The sequence below is a fragment of the Dermacentor albipictus genome, unplaced genomic scaffold (genome assembly GCF_038994185.2).
Source record: "Dermacentor albipictus isolate Rhodes 1998 colony unplaced genomic scaffold, USDA_Dalb.pri_finalv2 scaffold_21, whole genome shotgun sequence".
In the NCBI taxonomy this organism is placed as follows: domain Eukaryota; kingdom Metazoa; phylum Arthropoda; class Arachnida; order Ixodida; family Ixodidae; genus Dermacentor; species Dermacentor albipictus.
Genome location: NW_027225575.1, coordinates 1,316,609 through 1,341,369, shown reverse-complemented (window position 1 = coordinate 1,341,369; position 24,761 = coordinate 1,316,609).

Below are 24,761 nucleotides of genomic sequence, written 5' to 3'. Positions count from 1 at the left end.
CCGAATGTTGTCAACAGCTCCCATTATCATGTTACTGCATTTCCGATGGAGTTTATTATTAATATTACTTGGCTATTTCAGTTGAGCTGAAAAGCTTTTCGTGAATTTGTGAGGATATTCCATGAGACGGCGGGGGCTCATCACCATGACCAAAACATCATGCTGTATACAACAATGCCAACACTCGTACGCTCGTTTTCAGCAGATCTCTTCCTTCGATTGATTTCGCGCTACCACCAAGGTGGTGAAACATGCTTTCTGATTTGTGTTAGCGTGTATTCTGCGTGTCAGTCCTTCCGTCGAACTTTTCATTCACAGGTTCGCAAGTGAAAATTAATAACAGTGAAGATATAGAATTTATGATCGAGTATCACAAGGCTTAAGTGCATTTCATCCCTTTTCCTAGAGTCGCTCAGGAACCGAATGACGCCAAGACGGTTTTCGGTTATGAGGCAGTGAGTATAAGCCCGGGAATCATTGCTTTTGTCCTTGTGAACTTGGTGCACATAAATGACACAGTTGTCCATGAACCAGCACACAAGTTATTTCGTCTTACTTCTTGATCGTGAGCTATTAAAACGAAATGACTACCACATGATCATTAACTCCTAAAGTTCGCCCATGAATTATAGCAGGGGCATCAGCAAAGCTGACTTTAAGTAGCTGGGCTTCAAGCACTACATACAAGGACGTTCTAATATTCTTTTTTCCCGAAAAGATTATTCGCGGCATTGAGCATCAGTGACAATCGCAATAGGTTACTTCGTTTTGTAAAGTTCTTCGAATTATTCCAACCGAATAAAATTGTTTTTAACTGTCAATTTTAACGCGCACATATCTCAGTAATTGAAACGGCAGCATTCATGAGCTGTGTCCTTTTGATATTATTGCTAAGACCAGGGGTGCTATGCAGGATGCGCCGAGTTTCTCGTTCACCCGAGTTTTACCCGAGCTTGCTCGACGGCAGTCAGTGAACGGAGATTGCGCGGAACGCGCCGAAGGTGCAGGCAAAAAAAATATGTAGACAAAAAGCCCCGTATGACAACATGAGCGCACCCTGCGCGGCACGCTGCTTCCACGTTTCAAGCGCAGAAGGCTGCACAACGAAACGCGCCAGCGCCACGTATTGTTATCAACGGATTATCGCAACTTAGTGATACCGTGACTGTCCCGCTGTCTGTCTGCACACTTGCCGTGAGCCGCTTGCCACGCCTGTCCCGGGCGTGTCAAGGGCGTGCCTTTTCTTTTGGGCACTATCTTTCTTTCCTCCATCGAATGCGAACAGGGTACATGCGGCGCATTCTTGCACCTACACTTTCACTCAAACGAATACGTTAAAATACAACAGATAAAATAACGAACATTTTTATTTCTCTAAGTATCTATTTTTCGTTTTCAACGCTAGAAATTTGTGATGACAAACGGAGATCCAGCAAATTATTAAATTTTGCACTTCTTGCCGCGAGTGGCGACAGTGAGGCGAAAGCTTAGAAGCGGTACATTGAAGCGAGTCGCACGCACGAGGGCGTTCATACGGCGATAAGTCGCCTAGGGGCGCTGCAGAGCTATTCTCAATAATGTCGGTCATGATCCATGGAGGGTCATGGCCACTCTTTCTCTATTAGGGGAATAGAAACGCAGCGCCGCTGTGCGGCTGTTCATCGCAGGCGCTTCACTAGGCCCATTAAGGCCCCCGCTTTACCAACTAAAAACGACGCAACGGCTGTCGCTGCGAAATGGCGGTATGTTATTTTAGAGTGCGTAGTGACGCAGTTCAGTGAAAATGTACCAGTTTATCCTTGTGCGCGAAGCCTCTGCGATACATTGCGAAAAGTGCGTGCTTCCCCAGTGACACAATTCATCGCTTGTCATCGCTTGCCCAGTGAAGGTGCCTCTGAGCGCATGTACGCAGTATATGAGTGTGTTGTGCAGTCGAAGGTGCTTGCAGATTACCTCTGCTGGAGCCAGCAGCGATCGCAGATGGATATCGTAACGACACCGCAGCACTCGCATTTTGGCAGGTGAGGGCTCTTGTGTGCAGTTATGAAATCAGATTTCGAACGGAGATAGGTGTTGGAGCTGTTGAGTGCGCAGTGCTTGTGATGAAGAAATGCCATTGCACTGGGTCTAGAAGAGCGAGCGATTCTCATACGCTGATCGTGTTTACGCGCTGTGGCTCCGTTTCATCACCGATGACACAGCAGCCATCTCAAACGACTGCTGCAATACGCACTCCTCAGCATCGTCGTCCCCCTCGCCGCATCGACGCCTTGTAAGCAGCTACAGTGACGTGCCGATAATTATTTACTGTGCGCTACGCGCCACAATGCAGGCCATGAAACCGTGTTGTGCGGCCATCTCAGCCCGAGAAGATGTATGCATAAGCCAGCGACAGTCAACGCTTTGTTTTTGATAGTGGTGCTCAGTACATCACCGATGACAGTGCGTTGTGCGCGTTTTATGTCGGCGGTCAAGATTGTTGATGCCTCTCAGCTCGACACCGCGTCGCTGTTGCCGGAATATAAGTTGGGCGTGGCCCAACTGTAGTGGCCGGGTGCGCGCACAAGAGTTACATGCCTCGCGCGGGGCGTGACCTCTGGTTTTGATTGACAGGCGAACTCGTGCTAAACTCGTACATCGCGAAACCCCCTCCGAGTTCAACTCGGGAACATGGCGGCGGCAGCAGCAGCCTGTTTCATTGCATCCAGCGGCAGCAAGCGTCAGTATGACCGTCCGGACCGGTTCACCTACATGACCGACGGGGAGTTTCAGCGTCATTTTCGCCTGTCGAAGACATCAGTGCGCTGGCTGTGTGACGAGCTAGGCGAAGACTCTCGCCTGCGGAGACAGCATGGCTGGCTTCATTCGCTCACCGTCGTAGAGCAAGTCATCTGTGCGCTCCGTTTCTACGAGACTGGGTGTTTACATTGGACGCCATCAAACTACTGTTAGCCACTGTGTCAGAGATGTGTCTGACGCGCTTATCGATGCGGCAGTGCGTAAGCGGTGGCTAGCTTTCCAGAATACTGCGGCTGAGTGGGCATATATAAATGAATGCTTCCTACTTCGTGGGAAAATTACGAACGCAGTCGGGTGTGTCGATGGAACGTACGTAGGAATTAAGGCGCCTTCAATGTCAGCGTTACTGTGATTAACATTCAAGCAATGTTTAGACACGCCATATTGCCAAATTCGTCACTTCTGTGTAGCCGACCTAAATTTTGTGTTAGCGACATCTCACATGCGGCTGCTTATGATACTGACTTTTTCGCTGGTTGATGACTTTTTGCCGATTGTTCTACTTGTCTGTCAGGGTGCCTTTTAAATGGCTCACTTTCTTGGGAAAGAGGTTAATTAGGTACAAATAGATAAATGGATATCACAAATTGTGTGAAGTAACCTATGAATCCTAATCTCATAAAGAACTTGGGGTTCTTCATTGGTGAAGTTAATAAGTATTTACAATGCTGAATTTTGGTCATGCGTAATCTATCGGCCGCACTATGAAACAGCGAGGCATTGCACAATTTGTTGCAGCGCGAGATGTGGATGTTGCGCCAAGCCGGTTGTGCCCATGCATTTGTGGCGAAATGAAAATGCATTGAGAATCTTAGTGTGTTGGCTTGCATTAAGACAATACTTCAGATTGTTTGCTCTGTTCACCGTCGATTCATGTGCCAGAGAGTTCAGTGTATCTTCTTATTTTGGGGGGGGGGGTGGCGTTATTCTGGATGGATAAATTGTATATTTTCGTCTCATAATGGGGCCCTAATTCTCAAGCAGTAGATAATGCACATCCAATGCTCTGCAGAACTCTCTGTACGTGAAGATGTCATGAACCACCAAGGCAAAATTACACATCGGGAGAAATGTGGTGCAGATGCCAATCAAAAATGGGTCTATAACCCACCATGATAAAAATAAACATTGCAGAGCAAATAGACCATTTGTGCAGCTTTAGAGCAATGATTACACAAAACGTGATGTGCTCAAACGAGTAAACGCTTGCTGCAATGCCAAAGTAGGCTGAGCAACATGCAGCGTATATTGGCATTGAACATGTCTCGTAACCGTTATTTTTATTGTAAGCCCTCGCTGTCACACTTTTCCCTCCGGCACTCCCTTTACTGAAACGTGGCACTGTCTTTCCATTAGTGTCAGGAATCAAAGGGGCAAGCATTAACCAGCCTTGCAGCAGCAAGGCTGCTTAATGCTTGCCCCTTTGATTCCTGTGAGTTTAGTAGTAAAGAATATGGCACGTGCATACATACACCTGTGATGCAAAATTGGACATTTGTGATTTTTTGGAGAGCTAATTTGTGTTGGGAAATTTCAAAGATGTGCACCATTGTGACCTAATAACTAGAGCATTGGTGATGTTGAAGACTGGGTGTATTGGTATAGTAGCTTGAAGTTTAATTGCACAATAATTCGACGGGACACAAAGAAGAGAAATACACACAGCAGAATGCTTTGCTGTGTGTGTTACTCTTCTTTGTGTGCCGTTGAATTGTTGTGCGATCCAACTTCAAATAGAGCATTGGGCTTCCTTGGTGCAGGACCGAGGAAGTGTGAGCTATTCGACAACATGCCAGTGCGTTGCCACACAATTATGGAAGTCAGAAGGTTTGCAAACAAAGCTTTGCTTTCAAATCCACCTGCTCATGTTATACAGGCACTGATTGAAAGAACCATCATAAAAAAATAATGGTGAAATCAATGGCCTGTGAAAAGTGTAATTTGTATATTGACACTGTTGGCATAATAGGTGCCATACCGGCCTCAAAATTTTACTGGACAGAGCAGTTTGTTTCCTATGTGAAGCACAACCTCCCATTACATGCTGTGCACACAACCAAGCTAAGTTTGTTTTGACGTGCTACACAACATTCACTGTAATCTGTTTTTGATTCTAAAGAAGTGGCAAACGCCACCTCTTTTTCAAGGATGTCACGGGTATATTTGGAGAGACCTTTTGCAGCCCCTCATAATTGAAGTGTGGCCAGCCAGCTTTGCTTGGATGCCTTTATAGATTTCTGCTCCTGATCATTGTGTGCTATCAAGTTGCAGAAGTCTATGCAACTGCTGCTAGGCAATACGTGTTTCTATAGTCGGATACAACTTTAGGAGGCTGCGGAATCTGCACTTTAAGGTAGGTGAACACAAGCCTGCACCGATGAGCACGCACACTAGAATGACATCGTGCTGCCAGACAGACTAATACCTGCTCGTTGGAGAGGGACTATTTCTTTAGACGTAGAGGCAATCGGCTGCTGCGTTTTGGTATCTGGGCGGGGCCTCTCCTGTCTTCTGAAGTTTTTTCCGACTGTAAAGGATGCTGCTTTTCATACAACACAAAAGGACAAAGTGTACAATTATTTGGCCTATGAAAGGGATACATCAGAAGTGTGCTATGCAAGGGCTTAAGATGTGTGAAATATAGTACATGCAATTATAAGACAATGTTAAAGAATATGTGGTATCGAACATGCATGTAATGGCACATTTGAATCGGGGTGTGTTGCAGTCATATGCACAGTCTATAGGTGATAGCATTATTAAGCTCCTGCTGTTTCCTGTCTTCATTGTGAATTACACACACCGTTCATCTTGTGGCTAATCAACACGTACTGTATTCTTGCACATAGAAAGAACAAACAGCACAATGACGTGTATGCTGCATTAGTGTATTATTTATTTACATGGGTTCAAGAGTGGCACAGGTTGTCTTACGTTTTTGCCTATTTTGAAGGGACACCAATGCATGTTACAAGTCTCCTAATATGCACAGCACAATGTTTACTGCAATAATTTTATTCATGTTGTTGAATAATAAACAAAACAAACTGAAAGCTCCTTTATAAGGTGCCTTCTGTGGGCTCGAGAGGAGAGCAGTGAGGGCACCGATACTACTCTTGCAGAGCAGCCCTCTGGACCTCTGGCACACTCTCAACAGCACGTGCCTGGTGCTCGCCTACTGCCACCAGGCGGTTGAGTGCCTCCAGCAGCAGAATGTTTTGCTGCAAAAAAGTGTATTGGAATGAATCAGTCGCATACAAACCATTATTTACAAAGAAAAATGCTCGTTGCACTATTAGTACTAAGTGCCCTTAACTGTGGAAACCTCTAGTGTAGTATGCATAAGAAAACAATGCGTTGGGACAACGTTGCTTTATTTTTCATAACTGGGGTTTTCTTTTTCAGAGCCAATTGTCGTGTTGATTAGTGTGCCAGCAGCTAAGGTGGCCCCGCATCTTCACGAGTCTCTACTGTCAACACCACAAACCTATTTTTGTTCGCTGCAAAACAAATGCCTCACCCTACAATCCCGTCTTATACGAGCTGATTGCATCCTATGCCTACAAACATCATATTTTTGTCCCATTACGCAATTTTCTACCACCCTCGGCTGTAGTTCTCTCTCCTTGACATCCATTCTGTCACGCTTATGTAATCACCTGTTATGAATTGGCAACAAGTGATCGATTACGTGCATGGCCTACCTGCCGATTCCTTTCTTTTTTCATAATCTCACCTAGAATATCAGTTGTCACGTTTTACTATGCCACTGTCTTCCTGCCTTAATGCTATCTCCAACAATTTTTGTTACTTCGCTTTCTGCACAGTCATTGACATCTCAAGTTTCTTTGTTGACCTCCAGGTTTATGTCCCATATTGCATAACCAGTAGAATGCAATGATTCTAAACGTTTTTCAAGGATATCGGTAACGTGGCGATCACGGTTCGGTAATGCCTTCCATGTGCTGTTCAACCCGTGAAATTTTTGTATAAATTTCCTGCTTTATATCAGTACCCGCTATTGATATTTCACCTGGATAAAGATACTCGTCCATAAATTTTGTGGGCTTAATGTCACTCATGAATTTCTGTTATCTCACCAAGTTAGTGAAGGTTACCTTCATCTTTTCCATATTTTCGCGGGCCCACTTGCATGTAGAAGCACGAATACTCATTGGTTCTCACTGCCTTCTTTAAACTGCTGAACATTCAGTTCGTTACTGCAAAAGCGATAATAATAATAATAATATTTGGGGTTTTACGTGCCAAAACCACTTTCTGATTATGAGGCACGCCGTAGTGGAGGACTCCGGAAATTTTGACCACCTGGGGTTCTTTAACGTGCACCTAAATCTAAGCACACGGGTGTTTTCGCATTTCGCCCCCATCGAAATGCGGCCGCCGTGGCCGGGATTCGATCCCGCGACCTCGTGCTCAGCAGCCCAACACCATAGCCACTGAGCAACCACGGCGGGTACTGCAAAAGCGACTTAATCCGTGCACTTTTATTATTTTAAATATGAAACAGTAGAAATATACTTATCTGCAGTTTGTGGATGTCTCCTTCACTGTGTTCGTAGCGAGATCCATCGTCGGTACCACCTCCTTGTCGCATCGTGCATCGTAGCTATATAGGATGTAATGTAACACTATGTAATGTTCGTGACGCTCGCAGAAGCAGCACCGGACAAGTTGTTTCTTCAGCACTGCGCCGTGAACAGTAGGTGCGCGTTGCGATCTGTAAACTCGCCGAAGCTATTGGCAGTCTTTCGGGGTGCACGTGCACGGTGCATCGTAGCTATATAGGATGTAATGTAACACTATGTAATGTTCGTGACGCTCGCAGAAGCAGCACCGGACAAGTTGTTTCTTCAGCACTGCGCCGTGAACAGTAGGTGCGCGTTGCGATCTGTAAACTCGCCGAAGCTATTGGCAGTCTTTCGGGGTGCACGTGCACGGTGCATCGTAGCTATATAGGATGTAATGTAACACTATGTAATGTTCGTGACGCTCGCAGAAGCAGCACCGGACAAGTTGTTTCTTCAGCACTGCGCCGTGAACAGTAGGTGCGCGTTGCGATCTTTAAACTCGCCGAAGCTATTGGCAGTCTTTCGGGGTGCACGGAAAGATTGCTCACGGAGGAAGAGAACTATCCAAGAAATAGTGGTCATCGTCGAGCCTGATCACTACGTCGCGCACTGCAAGCTCGTTGTACGAGTTTGTTTACACTGGGCGCCTCCGATGCTTAGCCGCCATGCTCGCCCGGTGAATGGATGTGATGACGCCACCACAGCGTTCCCTCGCGGTATATTGCGAAGCGTACTAAATTACAAATTAGTGTAATGCACATTCAGTGTACATGTTGCAAGCTTTAAAATGCTTCTAAACCACGTTAAACTAACTAATAATATTGTGCTAAATGCGTTTGTTTTATAACTCGCTTGTGCATCTAATGCACTCGGTGGAACGACAAACAAGTGAAAGAAGGCACGACCATGCACCGACGGTATGATCACGTGAGCCCCAGTCTGTCGACCGCCCAGAAGGCAACGCCCAAGGAATGATAGCCAGCCAGAGTGAATCTAGATAAACCAATGAAACCGGAGGCTTGTCGAAAGATAAACTGTGTCTCGGTACCATTCGTGCTGTCATCTTGGGGTGTCGCCAGAGCTCGTGAAGATCCCGAGTTTCGCCAAACTCGGCGCATCCTGCATAGCACCCCAGCACAAGTTTCAAGACTGGCACACCCAAAATGTGGCACGACTACAGTGGGGTTCATTTTCCCACTATAGGCATTTACCATGTACGTACTACGAGACATAACTATGTAGAACGCGAAAACTTCTCGCGGGATATCATTGCGACCAATATTTCCAGATTGGTTCTCATGACCCCTGCTCACCGGATGCACATCGAGCACTCATCGGTTTCAACTCTGCGATTACATGCGCGCCAAAGTTAGTTAGTAAATGAGTTGGTAATATTATAGAATTTATTGGTGAATACAGTACAATTAATGCCGACAGCCTGAATGATACGTTTACCCAAAAAATAAATCAGTAACCTTCTTCGCTTCACTGCAATGCTTTAAGAATTGGATACTTCGCGAGAACATCACGCAAGTATACAGAACGGATGGATAGATGGATGAAAAACTTTATTAGGGTCCTTTAGAGCGCACCCTAGCGCTCAGCGGGCCACTCCCACGTCGGGACAGAGAGGCCGAGCCTCTCCGCTGCGTCGCGGGCCCGTTGGACAGCCCATAACTTCTTCGAGGTTGGGGCTGTGTAGGACAGCATCCCAATGTGAAGAAGTGTTACTTTCATCGCCGCGTAACGCGGGGCATCGCCAGAGCATAAGAGGTAAGTTCGCTAAGTCATTGCATAGTGCACATGCATTTGTCGTCTGAATTTCGGGGTACATCTTGTGAAGAAGTAGGGGGTTTGGGTATAACCCCGTCTATAGAAGCCTTAGTGTGAAAGCCTGAGGTCTATTGAGTTTGCAATGTGGGAGGGGGTAGATCCTCCGAGCCAAGTAAAAGTGCTTGGTAATTTCGGTGTACGAGGACGGAGAGTCCCGATTGTCAGTACCCCCGGCGTCACGCTTCCCGGTAGCTACGCGGTTGATGATCCCTCGCGCAGCTCCGTGTGCCGACTCGTTGAGGTGGGGTGGGGCACCCTCGATCTGTCCCATGTGAGCTGGAAACCAGATCAATGTGTGTGGCTTGATCTCTTTGCTTCCTAATATCCCTAGGGCCAGCTTGGATATGGTTCTTTCGGCAAATGCCCTAACAGCTGATATGGAGTCACTGTAGATTGATGTCATCTTGTTGTCCAATAAGGCCATCGCTAATGCAGCCTGCTCTGCGATTTCAGAGGACGTCGTTCGAATCGAGATTGCGTTCGTTATTTGGCTTTCATGATTTACGCTAACTACAGCGAAGGCCTGTCCGTCGGCGTAGCGCGCTGCAACTACGAAACTGTTCTGCGAAGCCCGTTCACGAGCCTTTTCCAGGAGAGCATTCGCGCGCGCCTGACGTCTTCCCACGTTGTGTTCTGGATGGACGTTTCGTGGGATCGGCGTGACAGTGATGCGGTCCCGCTGCTCTCGAGGCATGCTGCAGAACTTTGTTTTGATTACTCTGGAAGGAACGCCCAGCTCCTGTAAGATGTGTCTTCCAGCTTGTGTGGTAGATAGCCTGATGAACTGGGCCCTCTCCTGTGCTTCCGCTATTTCCTATAGCGTGTTATGCATGCCAAGTTGAAGTAAGCGTTCCGTGGGAATGTATACGGGGAGGCCGAGAGCTCTCTTGATTGCCTTCCTGATTAATGCATTGAGCTTATCCCTCTCCGATCTTTGCCAGTTGTGCATGGCCGCGACGTAAGTGAAATGACACATTACGAACGCAGGTACCAATCTCACAAGGTTATCTTCTCCGAGGCCTTGCTGCCGGTTGGCCACTCTTCTGATTAGTCTGATGGCATTGTCCGTCTTCTTAGTGAGTCGCAGCACTATCTGGTTGTTTGAACCACTCGACTCTACCATCATGCCGAGAATCCGGATAGCATCCACCCTCGAAATATAGCCTCCGTCTTTTGTGCGCAGTTTTATGTCGCATTCGGTGAGTGGCTTCAATCCCTTTGGTTTCGTGCCTCTGCGCTTGGGTCGATAAAGTAGCAGTTACGGTTTGTGCGGTGAGCACCGAAGGCCCGTGGACTCAAGGTATCTCTCGGTAGCATCAACCGCCTCTTGCAGGGCCGTCACTACCTCCCGTACAGAACACAGAACGGCGGCCGCAAATAATTAACCTGTACTAGCGGAATGCAGGTGACCATGTGATCCTGGTAAACAGGTTTCTCCTCATTACCCAGTGCATGCTTTAACAATAGCTTCAGTGCCCAACAACACAGTCCCGCCCAAAGCGAAGCCACCATGCTTGCTTCCGCAGGAGAAAATAAACTGTATTAAAAGGAATGGTCCGGCATTTTTTGTTGTAGTGGCCCCAGGTGGCGGCTCGAATTCCTTGGACTCGGGTGGCATCTTCGGCTTTCCAGACGGCCCAGAGCTGGTCTTCCAACTTCGAACTTTCGAGAGCCGCCGCCCAGCGGCGGCGACGCCGACGGAGGAAGTCCCCGGCGGCCCCCGCAGCTGAGGCGGCGTCGGGAAGAAGCGAGCCCTTCCCGTACTCTGGCAACGGCCGCGGTTATGGACGCGTCGCGTGCGGCGGCGGTTTCAGTACCGCTGTTGCCGGCACGTTCCCAGAGCATGTGTCGCAGTGTTGCTCTCTGTCCGCACGCTTTACACGCATCGATTGGGTATATACCCAGGTCGCAGTGATGTAAGATGGCGGGGCTACACTCTAAGAAAAAAGGGACTAAAAGGAGTAGGGAGGCTAGTCCTTTTGAGGACTAACTGATTTCCTACAACCATTAGTCCTTTGGGGGACCAACTGACATGGCATGAACTGTTTGTTACGCCCCATGCGCTTGCTCCTTCGAGGACTAACAGTCGCCCTTTTCCGATGCTCCTCAAGGGAGTAACGGTAGTTCTTTCCGACGCTCCGCAAAGGTGAAATTAATGAAATTGAGCATTTATACCCTAATAAAAAGATTACTGAGCTGGAAAGAAGGAACGTGCCCGGGAGTAGGATTCGAACTCAAGACCTCTCGCTCCCAAGGCAGGCACTCCAACCACTTCAACACGGTGGTCTTTGTTTTCTTTCATGGTATTTATTACAGTAGAAATCAACTCAGCATTCACCAGTTGCGCATAGTCAGAGAATGGAGAGCACAATGAAAGTCACACAGAGAAAATACATCGTTTATACTGTGGGTAGAAATATTGGTTTCACTTTAGAAGGGTAGTAAGGATAAGCACCTCACCAAAATGGGGCACCAGTCCGGTTGTGTATCGAGTCCATTATAAACCTGTTTTAGGTGTAGTGTCATTTAACTGTGGGGTTTTACTGGCCAAAACCACTTTCTGATTATGAGGCACGGGACTCCGGAAATTTCGACCACCTGGGGTTCTTTAACGTCCACCTTAATCTAAGTGCACGGGTGTTTTCGCATTTCGCCCCCATGGAAATGTGGTTGCCGTGGCCGGGATTCGATCCCGCGACCTCGTGCTCAGCAGCCTAACACCATAGCCACTGAGCAACCATGGCGGGTGTGTAGTGTCATTTGGATGAAATGTACCCTGGTAGGCACAATCGTTTCGGCGTTTCGGTCCATCATTCGCGTTTTCCACAGACGGTGCATTCCGATGAGAAAAAACATATCGAAAAGTGCACGATTATCAGAGGTCGGCAGCAGGTATCGCACCGTATGAACCTTAGTCTGACAGTCTTTTTTTAAAGTCCGTTCGTGGACATCCCAAAATAGTATGGTGTTGGTGCAGCTAATAAAACAATGTTCAATCGTCTCTGGCACGTCACAAAGGCGACAGTTAACAGAAGAGACAAAGATACCCTTTTTCTGTAGCCATGTTTTTACCGGTATGGTTTCACTACGAAGTTTATCAAAAAATGTTTTGCAGCAAGGGGATAAATACATATTACGAACTCGCTTTAGCACATCGTGGCCTGGCCATTTAATGTATAGTGATCGGTAAAATGGAGGCGAAAATAGCATGGACAATAAATCTTTGTATAACGTTTTACGCGACATAGAGTACAAGTATTCAGTGGAAAACCGAACTGACAGGAAAAGAACCGCCAAGTAAACTTCTTGCAAACTAAGTAAACCCCCACAAGCATAAATGCGAAGAAAAATTGTAAGAAACAATTAAATCAGGTAACGCATTAACAAGTGCGACTTGCATGAACGACCGAATAATAGGATGTGGTGTATCGCGAAAAAAGAAGAAACGAGACACTATTTGCCGCACATAAAGATGTACTCAACCCAGCCCGCCTTCACTAACGGGCTAGAAAATATTGTCTCGCCTCATGGGCTGAAAAGTTGAAGACAATACGAAGGTTGCAAAGATACGGTGAAAGCGTTGGATGTAGAGCCTGGCACAATGTATAACTTGCAATACTTAGTAAATTTTTGTTACCAAGAACTTATTGCAGGCCTCGGCTTTCTCCAAAATATAAAGTCGGTGTGGAACGGATGTCCATGGTCGTAACTTTGCAGGGCCGAAACCCGTTCTTTCCAATAGCATGCGCTTAATTTATATGCGCCTAGCGGCATGCCAAAATACTTTGGCGGGACACCAGTCCACTTAACACCTGCAAACTGTTCTGGTGTATACCACCATGAGCCAAACCATAAGCCTAAACTTTTTGAGGAGTTCATTCGTGCTCCTGACACGCTGCCAAATTCCTCTATTGTCGATACTACCATTTCAACACTGGACTTATCCGTGCAGAAGAACGCTAAATCATCTGCATAAGCTAAGACTTTTTCATCATTACCCAGTATATTGAAGCCATGGATGTAACTAGACTGAATTACGTTTAAGCATAGCGGTTCCAGATGAAGGGCGAATAGTAATGGGCACATCGGGCATCCTTCTTTTACTGAAGAGTAAATGGAAACGGGTTGGCCATTAGACTTGGCCATTAATAACTAAACCAGTAGTACAACAGGTGTAGCAAAGCCTAACGCCTTTAAGCACAATGGAGCCAACATTGGCATGCTCCATAAGAGAAAATAAATAGGACTGACTGACACGATCAAAAGCTTTATCAAGGTCTACCTGGAGCATTGCATTCTGCTCAGTGGAACCGTAACAGTATTGAAGAAGTGTACGGGCGATATGTGTTGGAGAAGTATGGGAGAGGCCTTTGCCCTGCAGTGGGCGTAACCAGGCTGATGATGATGATGACGGGCGATATGTATGTTAGTTTGCATGGATCCGTCCCTAATTCCACGCGTCTGATGGGAACAAATGAGAATTGGCATCGCAAATCGCAATCTATTCGACTTTTGCAAAAGTTTTATAATCCACGTTTGACAATGTGATTGGTCGGTAGCTTTCAACAGAACGTAGCTTCTCCTTATTTGAACTTTTGGGAATTAAAACTGTATGCGTTTTGCAAAAAAATTGTGGAAGGGCGTCTACCTCTAAACTTGTAATAAAGATGTCCAATAATATGGGACTGATAATTGATTTGAAAGCTTTGTAAAATAACAGGAAAGTCCATCAGGGCCGGGTGTTTTCGACAGAGGCAGCTGATCAATAGCTAGATCAGTTTCTCGTATCGTAAGGGTATCACTGATGAATGCACAGTCATCATCCTGTAAAGGCATTACAAGATACACAAACTCTCTAAGACTTTTGCATCGTGATCATCGGGCCGCGCACTAAACAACACACTGTGGTAAGTTTCGAAATTAGAAATTATGTCATCCGTATTTGTTAGAAGATTAGCTTCGGAGTATATTTCCCGAATTACTTTTGAAATAACGTGACGTCGCTCGTCAAGTAAAGCTTGCCGTATTGGCTGCTCAGACTGCAGAGCACGCCTATTTCCAGATCGAACTCGTGCACCTCTGTAACGCAGTGCATCATACTATTGTAACTATGTCAACTTGTAATACTTTGATTTGCTATGTCAACAATGTAGGTGCCTGGCAATTCGCATTGCATCTGATAAAGGTTGTATAGGCTCTTAAGAAGTATTTTTTCTTCATTCTTTCTATAGAATGATTTGAGTGATCCAATTACTATAGCCACTGTACAAATCTCTTGTTTAAAGGGTTCCCAAGCTGCAAATAGCAGCACTTCAGTAGAGGGAGAAGTTGTTAAGGCCATGCGCACGCGATAAATGAATTCAGCATCATTTAGGAGCTCAGAGTTAAGCTTCGAGAGTGCCCGCTGCGGTCAGAAATTAGTTATAGATTTCTCACCAATCTTTACGATAAGCATACAATGATCACAGAATGAACATGGGATGGTAATTCAGGACAGTCCTCGGGAAAGGACTGATGAAGAAACATAAGTCCGATCAAGGCGGGCGTAGGAGCGACCTTGAATTCGTGTACAAGAGCGAGATCCGTGTCCCGACTCTCCTACATAAATGAGCCCTGAATTTTCTATTACATTAGACAAAACTTCACCCCTCCTGTCCTGCAAAGTGTTAATGCAGCATCGATCACTCGGATCACATACACAATTGAAGTCTCCCATTAACACAGTGCAACGATCACAGTCCATTAGACTAGACACAGTATGAAATAAGAGAATTCATTTTGCAGCATCATTAAATGCATAGACGTTAACTATTCGTCATGGCACACCGTGCAACACAAAATCACAAAATATATATCGACCTTCAGTGTCTACATGGTAACTGAATGCTGAACAAAGTAGGCTCTTTTTCAGAAACAGGAAACAGCCTGCGGATCAACTAAGAGCGTGTGAAACTCGGACATTATATTAAGACAGCAAAGGTCGCAAAGCCCTCTCTGTTTCGTCATCACTCTCAATCTTCATCTCCTGCATGGGGACGACATCGAGGCGCTTCCTAGACGAAAACCGGCAAAGCTGCGTTTGTTTCTCAAAATACCTAAGGCCTCGTACGTTCAAAGTTGCGAAGAGAAGTTGCTGGGACAGGGCCATGGTTGCTACCTACTATTTAGACTTAATTCTCTCGGTGATCGGCCCTAGAAGGCAACGGTGAGGCTCATTCCGAACCCTCACCAGGCCTCCTGGACCGTGATCGTTGGCACTTTCCGAGTGTTTTGATGTTTTGCGGCGACGTTCTTTTCTTGTGGTACTGGTCGTCTCGCTGTCCGTCCTTGATTCCGATCTGTTAGTCGCACGGCGCTTCGGAATTGAAGTATCTGCGTTACTTCGCCTGTCCTCTGCCAGCATAGTGCACGTGTTGAGATGCTTCGGTGTAGCACATGAGTCATCAGCGGTTGCCACATTCGCTGGCTTGGCAGCAACTGACTGTGTGGTAACGGGTGCTTTTTTCTCCTCGCTACTTTCCTTTTTCACGGGCAGTTGTGCGATGTCATTGTCTTTAACATTTAGAGGGGCCTTACACTGGCACAGCTAATCTCCGCGGAAGAGGGAACGTCTCCAGTCGCGTTGAGAACCCCAGTATTAAGCATTACGTGATCTTGCAAGCTTTCATCCGGAGGCCTTGTTCTGTGTCGTAAGTTATCGGGGTATGTTACAACACATTTTTCAGCTGTGTGGCCAAAGCGCCGGCAGGCTTCACAACGTGGGGTTCTGCAGTTTCGACGAATGCGCCCAACCTTTATACAGCGGAGACAAAGCGGGGGCCGACCTGGAATCAATACAAGGCTCTGCACTCCACAAACAAGTAGCAGATGTGGAACGTCCTCCACGCCTACTGCATCAGCAAGAGTCAACACCACGTCATGATTTAGCGTAGCCATTTGTTCAATCTAGCTTTCTGCTGATATAGACTTCACTTTCCCGTAAGCCTCGAGCGCATCTCGAATGTAGTCGTCTTCCAAAAGCTCAGGAAGCCATAAAAGCTTCATTTTTACTTCCGTAGGCTCGGGATCAATAACGACGCAGCGTTGTTAAGAACGGCCTGCTGAGGTGGAAGTTTTGCCAGCCAGGTGAGGGAGCGGCGTCGACTTTTCCTGGAAAGCCACCGTCACCCTCTAGCCAAACGGCGTCACTAAGTCTACTGTGTGCGGAGGACAATACGCCGCGTCCTCGACTCTCCGTCGAGGGATTGCCGAGATGAGTTCGACGAACCAGGCTTTGTGACTGAACATGCCACCGCCGACCCGGTCTGCCGTGAGCAAGGGAGTTCCCGAGAGAACGTATTTGGAGGCCCCGTCCCACGCGCCGTTCCTGACGTAAGCCCCGAGATCTGCGAAGACCGTCTGAAGTCGGTGGGGTCCTTGAAACCGGTGCGGAAGTGTGTGTGTGTGCCCTCCCGCTCACAGGCGGCTGATCTACGATGACTGTTTGAACGGTTCTCTCACCTAGGGATCAAGGGAGGACCGAGTGTTTATAAACCGCTATTGGGCGCCTGCTGAATGTACTTTCTCTCGCAGTCATGCTAGACTGATGAATTGCAACGTCCTTATGTAGGTACTGTAAGTAAACCCATATTCCTCGTTCTCGATGAGAAGCAGTCCTTCCCTTCAACAACGTCCTCAGCGTGGATAAGGTGGACGACGGCATGGGCCAGCTACCATCTAATTCATGCCCGACTCCAATCTTGGCAACTGGTTACGAGCGGTGGGATTGACCTCCCATTCCTCACAGTGTCTACCTTTTACGGATAATTCCAAGCACGTGACTAGCTTCAATTTTGTCATTGTTCATTTGCACGTCACCATCCACACGTGCGGCATCTGAAATTGACCGATGGAACTTATTTCCTTCAGGTCAATAACGTTCCGAAGGGCGTCTCGGAGGTCTTGGGCTCTGTACGGTGGACCACTTCAGCCAGCATGCAGGAAAACGGAGTCCACAACCAGCTTACCGGTAGGAAGACGAGGTAGCACAACATGGCAGTCATTGCTGCTGGCTGAAGCCTGAGAAGAACCTCGGCCAGGTGCCGATAAATCCTTTGGAGCGGAGAACATCAAAAAGCGACTGTTCGGGACGCCGTCTTCTTCTTTCGTCGGTTGGCAGGGCAGGATATTGGGACAAGGTTAAGCACCGGAACGCAAGTGCGGCAATATAAAAGCAACTCGGCATTTTGTGCATGCTATGCAGTGAGAACCTAACGTTGAGTGTACTTGCAACCATAAGCGAGTGCGAAAAGAAATCAGCCCGAGTATTTTTAGGGTGTTTAAACTGAGGCACTACCAGACGTATACATTGTTATGACATTGAGGTGGTCCCGTAGCCCTCGTAACCCGTTTCGTGACAGAGCGTTGGTAGCGAAGACTCCGAGTCAGGCGTCGGTGAGAATAACGAAAGGGACTTTATAAACTATATACAGGTCATTATACAGGACAAGATCGGATCGGCACAGGGGCCGAGAGCTCACAACAAACGCGACTGTTCCTGCACGGCGACGTCCGGCGAGACTGCAACGCGTGACACATCTCACTCCACTCGAGGGCGGCACTCGGCTCCCGGTGGGTCGGTGGATCCGGTTCTCCTGGCGGCGGCGTCGGGGCTTCTAAAGCCCCGAGAAACGATTGTCACTAAAACGGCCCAATACAAAGCCAGCACTCGACGGTCATCCGAGAGGTCCAACCAGCGACCGCACTGGCCACCCGGTTCAAAGTTGCCACGCGCGGTGACCTCCAGGCAAAGGAAATATGGCGCCGGGCTGTCTAGCTCTTTGTTGCACGTTTGGACATGTCGCTTGCTGATGCTTTTCCTCAGGACGCCGCTGCTTGACGGCTCAGCATCTTGACTTGTCAAGGGAGAGTTTAGGGCGCTGTGCTTTTCGGCGCAGCCCCGGGTTTGTCCAAAGGGCGTTCGCAGGATAAATTCTGCACCTTGTAGATTCGGAATCCGGGCTGGTGGTAATGGCACAACAACATATAGCGCGCTCAAGCGGGGTACCCAAGACGACAGGGAAGACCAATTTCTGAGTCGCTTAGCGTGCCCCGTTTGAGCTACACATCCCTTCAGTTAAGCTCGTAACCTCCTTGGAGCGGAAGGAAGTTAGGTGCTATTGACCAAGAAAATCTAGCCGTCTATGAATGACTAGCGCGTTTAATGTATATCGCTCACTCAAGGTGCGCGCTCAAATGGCATGGCTCTTTCATGCAATTTTCTGACGAATAGGCAAGGTGCTGCTTTGCAAGTAGTTCAATAGACAGTACACGAACTTAGAACTATTCAAGATGTATAGACAATACCGTTTTCGCCGCATCGCTCTATGACACGGACCAAAACGGCGAAGTGCATGGAGAGTAACTGTTATCGTTCGTCCTCCCGTTGCTCTCTTTCCGACCAGAGAGACTAAACACTTACTCTCTGAAATCGGCACACGGTACGCACATTCATGCAGTTCGTCCTTTGAGGGACGAATGCGCCCTTTTTAGGACTAACGGCCCCGTTACTCCCGTTATCCCCGGGATTTTTCTTAGAGTGTATAGGGTAGGCGTGTATTTGGAGCAAGCGTAAGGTTACGGCCTCGTTCCTGTTTAATTTCGTCGTTTACTGCTTAGAATACCAGTCTACGCGCTGGCGATGACTTCCATCTTTCTTAGGCACTAACACGATTGGAGACTCGCGCTGGACGAGCGGCGGATGATGTCGGCCGATGGCATCTCGTCCATCAAGCCATCGATCACTTGCCTCTTGGCCAGGCTGACGGGCCGGGGGTTACACTTCAACGGAAGCGCGTCTCCAGTTTCGATCGCGTGGCTCGCCAGATCGGTACAGCTGGGTTTATCGGTGAAGAGCTCTTCGTGCTGGCATAACAGTGCCGACAAGCGAGCCTTCTGTGTATCATCCAAATGAACCGCACAGGCGGCCAGAGGATGTGGTGCCTCTTCGTGCTGTGTCGCTCGATTCTAATGGGGACTTTGAGTCGACAAGCGCATAGTGCAGGGGCCTGCCCTCTAATTCTCCGTGCAACACGGTTCGTGCCGTGCCTCTCGTTCCCAGAGGGGAGTCTGAGTGGTTGGGCGTACAGCTCGAGCGCTTGCCCCCGAACTCTATGCGCAACACGTTTCCGACGCCCCATCTGCACAGGCAAAATAGGACGCCGGCGGGCTGATGAACGGCTTTAGCAACGTGAACAGTCCGTCGTGATAGCCGCGATTCCCAATGTCCACAACGATTCCAGCTTTAAGGAGAAAGTCCCTTCCGAGAATCACAGGACTACTGAGCCTGGAGAGATGGACGAAACGCGTGTGTCTCATTTGCTCTCCCCACCTGACGGCTGGCACAGACCCAAGCCCCCCATCCCTCCCCCCCGAAATTAAGCGGCATCCCTCCTCCCCTACCCTCGCCGCCACTCCCACGCCACCACTGCTCACACACATTCCTAAAGCGCCGCCAAATCGATCCTGAGACTCGACAGCTATTCTGCGGTTAACATTTTGCTGCCTTTCTTTCTCCTTTTAGATGGGGGAAGTTATGGGCATTTCCTGGGGTGTCAAGGCCAATTTTCTCATCGATTCGGTGCCCGCGCGATTGAACTCGAGATGCGTTCAGTTGTCACCATCTATTTAACGGTCGCGCGCATCGCTATTGCTTCGTTAGTTCAACCTCCTATGTTCATTCTGATCCAGGGACCAGAAAAGGGATCAGGTTCTTAGTCAGCTGGCCTCTATGCTCGTAGAACGAGTTACGACCGGAGAAAACGCCGGTTGCGTTTAAATTTTCCTTTTGCTCCATTATTTCCACGAGTGACGGCTCGCCGCGATGCTGGCAGGTCCCCGGAACCATATACCCGCGATATGGGTTAGATAAGGTGGAAAATAACATCATGCGAAACAGCGTTCATCATGAAACCGTGCAGTAAGCGTTAAACCCATTAGCAATATCAATGTCACCCGTTACGTCGTCTCGTTTTTCCCTAACTGTATAGAACTTTTTCGTGCTAAATTAATTAAATTATGGGGTTTTACGTGCCAAAACCATTTTCTGATTATGAGGCACGCCGTAGTGGATGGCTCCGGAAATTTCGACCACCTGGGGTTCGTTAACGTGCACCTAAATCTAAGTACACGGGTGTTTTTGCATTTCGCCCCCATCGAAATGCGGCCGCCGTGGCCGGGATTCGATCCCGCGCCCTCGTGCTCAGCAGCCCAACACCATAGCCACTGAGCAACCACGGCGGGTGCGTGCAAAATTGGCAACTGCAAACAAGAGTCTCCAGGAGTTGAGAAATTAAGCGATCTACCAAGTGAAAGAGCCGAGGCAACAGATAAACAGGAAGGAAAAAGCGAAAATTTACAAGTTTAACCATTGTTTGTGAAGATATTTATGGATCAAGAAGTTTTTATTTTAAAAGGAAGTCGAGAAACGCCGCCGGAAGTGGAGATTGATTCCGTGTATTTTGAATGACGCTTGTACATTTATAAATCGAGCCGCCTGACGTAGCCACCTCTCTGCTGTGCTTATGTGGGTGTTTTTCTAGCTCTACGCGGTTTTGCGGGACTGACGGCCACGCATCGTTACGCAACTTCCCAAATAACAATACGAGTCGGTTTGGCACTTGGTAGAGCTTCAAACGAGGGTTCCGAAAGAACCGTGGTTATTCAGAAAATTCCTCTGCAATTCTTCAAGAGGTAATTTTAAAAAAACTCTATTAGAAATCTGCATTTTACATTTGCACTTGTTTACTTGTTCTTGGCAGTGTTCTTACTGCGCGAGTACGTTTGATGCACTTCCTTGTTTGTCAACATGTATCACACAGGCGTAACTGTGAGATACACCTTATTTCATTTTTCTTTAGTGGGTTTACGCGTCTTTATGCTGAATGATGGGACTTATTCAAAAATGCACTAGTAAAGGTGCCCCCCCCCCTCATTCGCATAGGAAAGTTACCCTAGGTTGCCCCCCCCCCCCCTCCCCGAAAAAAAAATCTCGGGTAGGTGCCTGCCTGACGGTCAGCCTTACGGAGCTTGCCGAATGGGCCACGCCTTTCGCAAGATTAAATGTTGTTCGCCTGTCCCGCAAGCGCACTGATCGAGTGCTTCTGCACGTGGGACAACACCTGTTCGCCGAACAATGAAGCGCTTGCGCCCGTGCCCAGCAGCGCCGAAAACTCCCGGCCGACAGGATGGGATAGGGATAACTTTAATGAAGTGCCGACAAACGACGATTTAACGAGTCGTGACGCTGGCCAAGCGTCGACCCGGGGCTATACCCTACTCTGCACTAGCCCAGTTGGGCCCGTTTTTAGTGGGTCATGAGGCTTGTGCTTTTCGAGCGCACCCCGGGCCTGCTGGACGGCCTATAGTTGTGAGTCCTTGTCTGCAGACTGCAGTGCACCTTGAAGTTCTGGCGGGTAAGTCCTGGAGGTAGCTGCCGCCGGGAACTTGGCACAGTCCCACATGATGTGCCATTGGTCCGCCGGACCCACTGCACAAACACCGCACAGCCCACTTGGATAGAGCTCTGGGTGAAGCACGTGCAGCATTGCGAGGGTGAGGAGTGACGCGGTCTGTATTTGTCTTAGGATTACGGCCTCCTCCCGACTGAGTGCCGGGTGGGGAGGCGGCATTGTCCGTCGAGCTAAGCGGTAACATTTGGTTACTTCGGCATAACTAGTCAATCTGTCCTTGGTTTCGAACCACCACATGGGACGGTCACTCTCGGGGGCGCGGAAAGTAAGCGCTCGCGCCGCCGAATGGGCCGTCTCGTGGTTCAGTGAGGATGCACACTCGCCGGCGTGCGCCGGGAACCACTTGATACGGACGGTGCTGCCGCGGTCTTGAAGTTGGAGCTTGCCGATGATGGCGTCGCGGCTGACAATGGTCCCCAGAAGAAACAGCGCGTGCGCTCCAGCAACACAACCTGCTCGTTACGCAGAGGGGACAAGCAAAGGTTTGGTCACTCGTGCCTTCACGAGCGACCCGCGCTCCCCTTTCTCTGAGTCGCAGGAGGCCAGGGCGCGGTGCAGTCCCTTGCTATGTGCCTTCGTTGTTGGCACCGAAAGCAGCGCACTCCGCCGTGGTATCTTTCCCAAGGCGGCGCGACGTCACCAACCTCACCTCCCTGCCGGGGTCGGCTCGCTGCTTGACCACAATGCTTGTTATCACGAGCGTCACCATCCGCGATGCGTTGGTTCGAAGCACGTCCCTGCGCATGCGTTGTTGGCGGCGGTGCAGCACAGGCTTCCCGCCTCCCGTACGCGAAGGGTTCTAGAGCGCGTGCGCTCAGCTCCCAAGCACTCCTGCTTGTAGCCGCAAAGGCAGCTTGGCCGGGTTGTTGCCGTTGGGGGAGGGGCTCAGGCTCTCCCCACGCCCCGCGTGGCTCAAGCGCCTCGCTGGCGGGCGGCGGTGGGCGATAGGCGCACGCGGCGAGAATGTCGCCTTGAATGCGCTTTGCCTCGGCGGGTAGGTGATGGTGGTAACAAGTTTATTGAGATTCTGCTCACTTATGATCTCGTAGGCCCGAGTCCTAGAATGGCCCCTCACGAGGAGCGACCCTTTCGGCCCATGCAACGAGGGCATTTGGTAGTTTTTGATCCGACGTTCTGAGCAGCTCCTCCCACGTCTCTTGTGAGGGAGCTGGCAGGAGCGACCTGGGAGGGGGTAAGCCCTCGCACTCCCAAAGAATGTGATTTTGGGTAGCCAATGTTTGATTTGTGCAGTTTTTATATATTGGGTTCCATTGCCCGTTGGTAATTATGGCCAGCCTATGTGGGCTGGGGAACGACTTAGTTTGGGTTCGACGCAGAATCGAGGCTTGCGCTCGCGTGAGGCTTGCGTTTGGAGGCGGGTAGACTCTCCTTTTTTGCTTGTAGTAGTTTGTTATCTCGCGGTGTGTCGTTGGTGCCTCATCCATGGGATCCGAGTCTGAGGGGCAGACCTCCCGGTTGATTAGACCTCGGGCTACCCAGTGCGCCTCCTCATTCCCTTGATTCCCCGAATGGGCAGGGACCCCTACGAGTTCAACAGTATTTTCATTTGTAAAGTCCCGTAGGACTCGCCCTGCACAGACGCCTATGCTGCCTCTCGAAAAGTTGACGATTGCCCCTTTGCAGTTGCTTATGATAGTTTGCACGGAGGGATTCATGATAGCCAAAGCAATGGCCGTCTCTTCCGCTTCCACGGTGGACGCTGTTTTTATGGTCGCGGCGTTGAGGATACTTTCCTCTCCGGTCACGACGCTCACTACGTAAGTTTGGTTATTTTGCTTTGCTGCATCGACATAAGTGGTGTGCTGGTTGCTTTGGTATCTTTCTTGAAGGTCCTTGGCTCTGGCATACCGCCTCTTGTCGTCTCTTCCAGGGAGCATGTTCTTGGGTAACGGTTTTATAACCAAACGGCGTTTGACCGCACCGAGTAATGTTGTTATTCCTGCTGAATTCATAACGGGATTCAGCCCGATTCAGCCCGAGGCCGCTTGTAGCCGGCATCGGCAAAACAGGTGCGTATATACTCGAAAGTTGCGCCACTGTGCACCACCGAAGGCACTCACAAAGGGAGATGGGTGAGCTAAATTCGTGGCTGCCGCATTGTAATCCCCACAGGGGGCTTGGCAGGCCACTGGTTTTGGCTGCTCATTTGAGTATAGCAGCCAGCGGGCAAACGTCGGAGAGGGCTAAGGCCCGTTTCCGTGCTGCTCTCAGCGAACTCCACAGAGAGCCGATCGAGAGTGCTGCGACATCGCACTGCCTTGCATTCCAAAGGAAGCCGTGGTCGAGGAATGTGTCAGTGTGCACTGTTTAAAGAGGGCTCTGACCCCGCTCGTGAACAACGCTACTGCTCCAATGGGAGCTGGTACGTAGCGCCTCGTGTTGTCGTCCCTACAGGGGGCTGTGACAGCTGAGGGTGCATGAGTTCGCTCCTCAAGGGAAGCACTGGCCACGTTATCGAGCAAAGCGGCATCTGCTCGCGCTAACAAAGGGTAGAAGTCTTCTAACAAATGACAAAGCTCACTAGGCCTCGCAGACATAACGCGGCGAATCCAATTCGCAAAGGCGTATTAACTCGGCTAAGCACAGACAAAGGCTTAATGAGCCTTTGAATCCGCGTTGGGCGTCAGTGTGGGATCTTTGGGTTTCACAGGAGTACCTAGCACCGCGGGTTCGAGCTTAGCGAGCCACATAAGCGCGTCAGCCGTCAGCCTCTAGCTGAAGATCGTCATGGACATTAACATGCTGGACTATTAGGTTTTCGGAAATAAAATTTCTTCTTGGAGTTGCACAATTTCTTTTACGTCGGCTAACTCGTTCCTACTCGTTTCTACACGGCAGCTTCGCGCTTTGATCCAGGCAGTGCAATGAGTACACACCGATAGGCCACTGTAGTGAGTCGCAGCGCGAACGCAGAATAGGAGATGCAAAACGTCTGAAAATTTTGAATAGCCTGAAAAAACTAAAACTGTTTATATTGTTTGTTTTTAACATTGGAATGAAACTAGGTTTT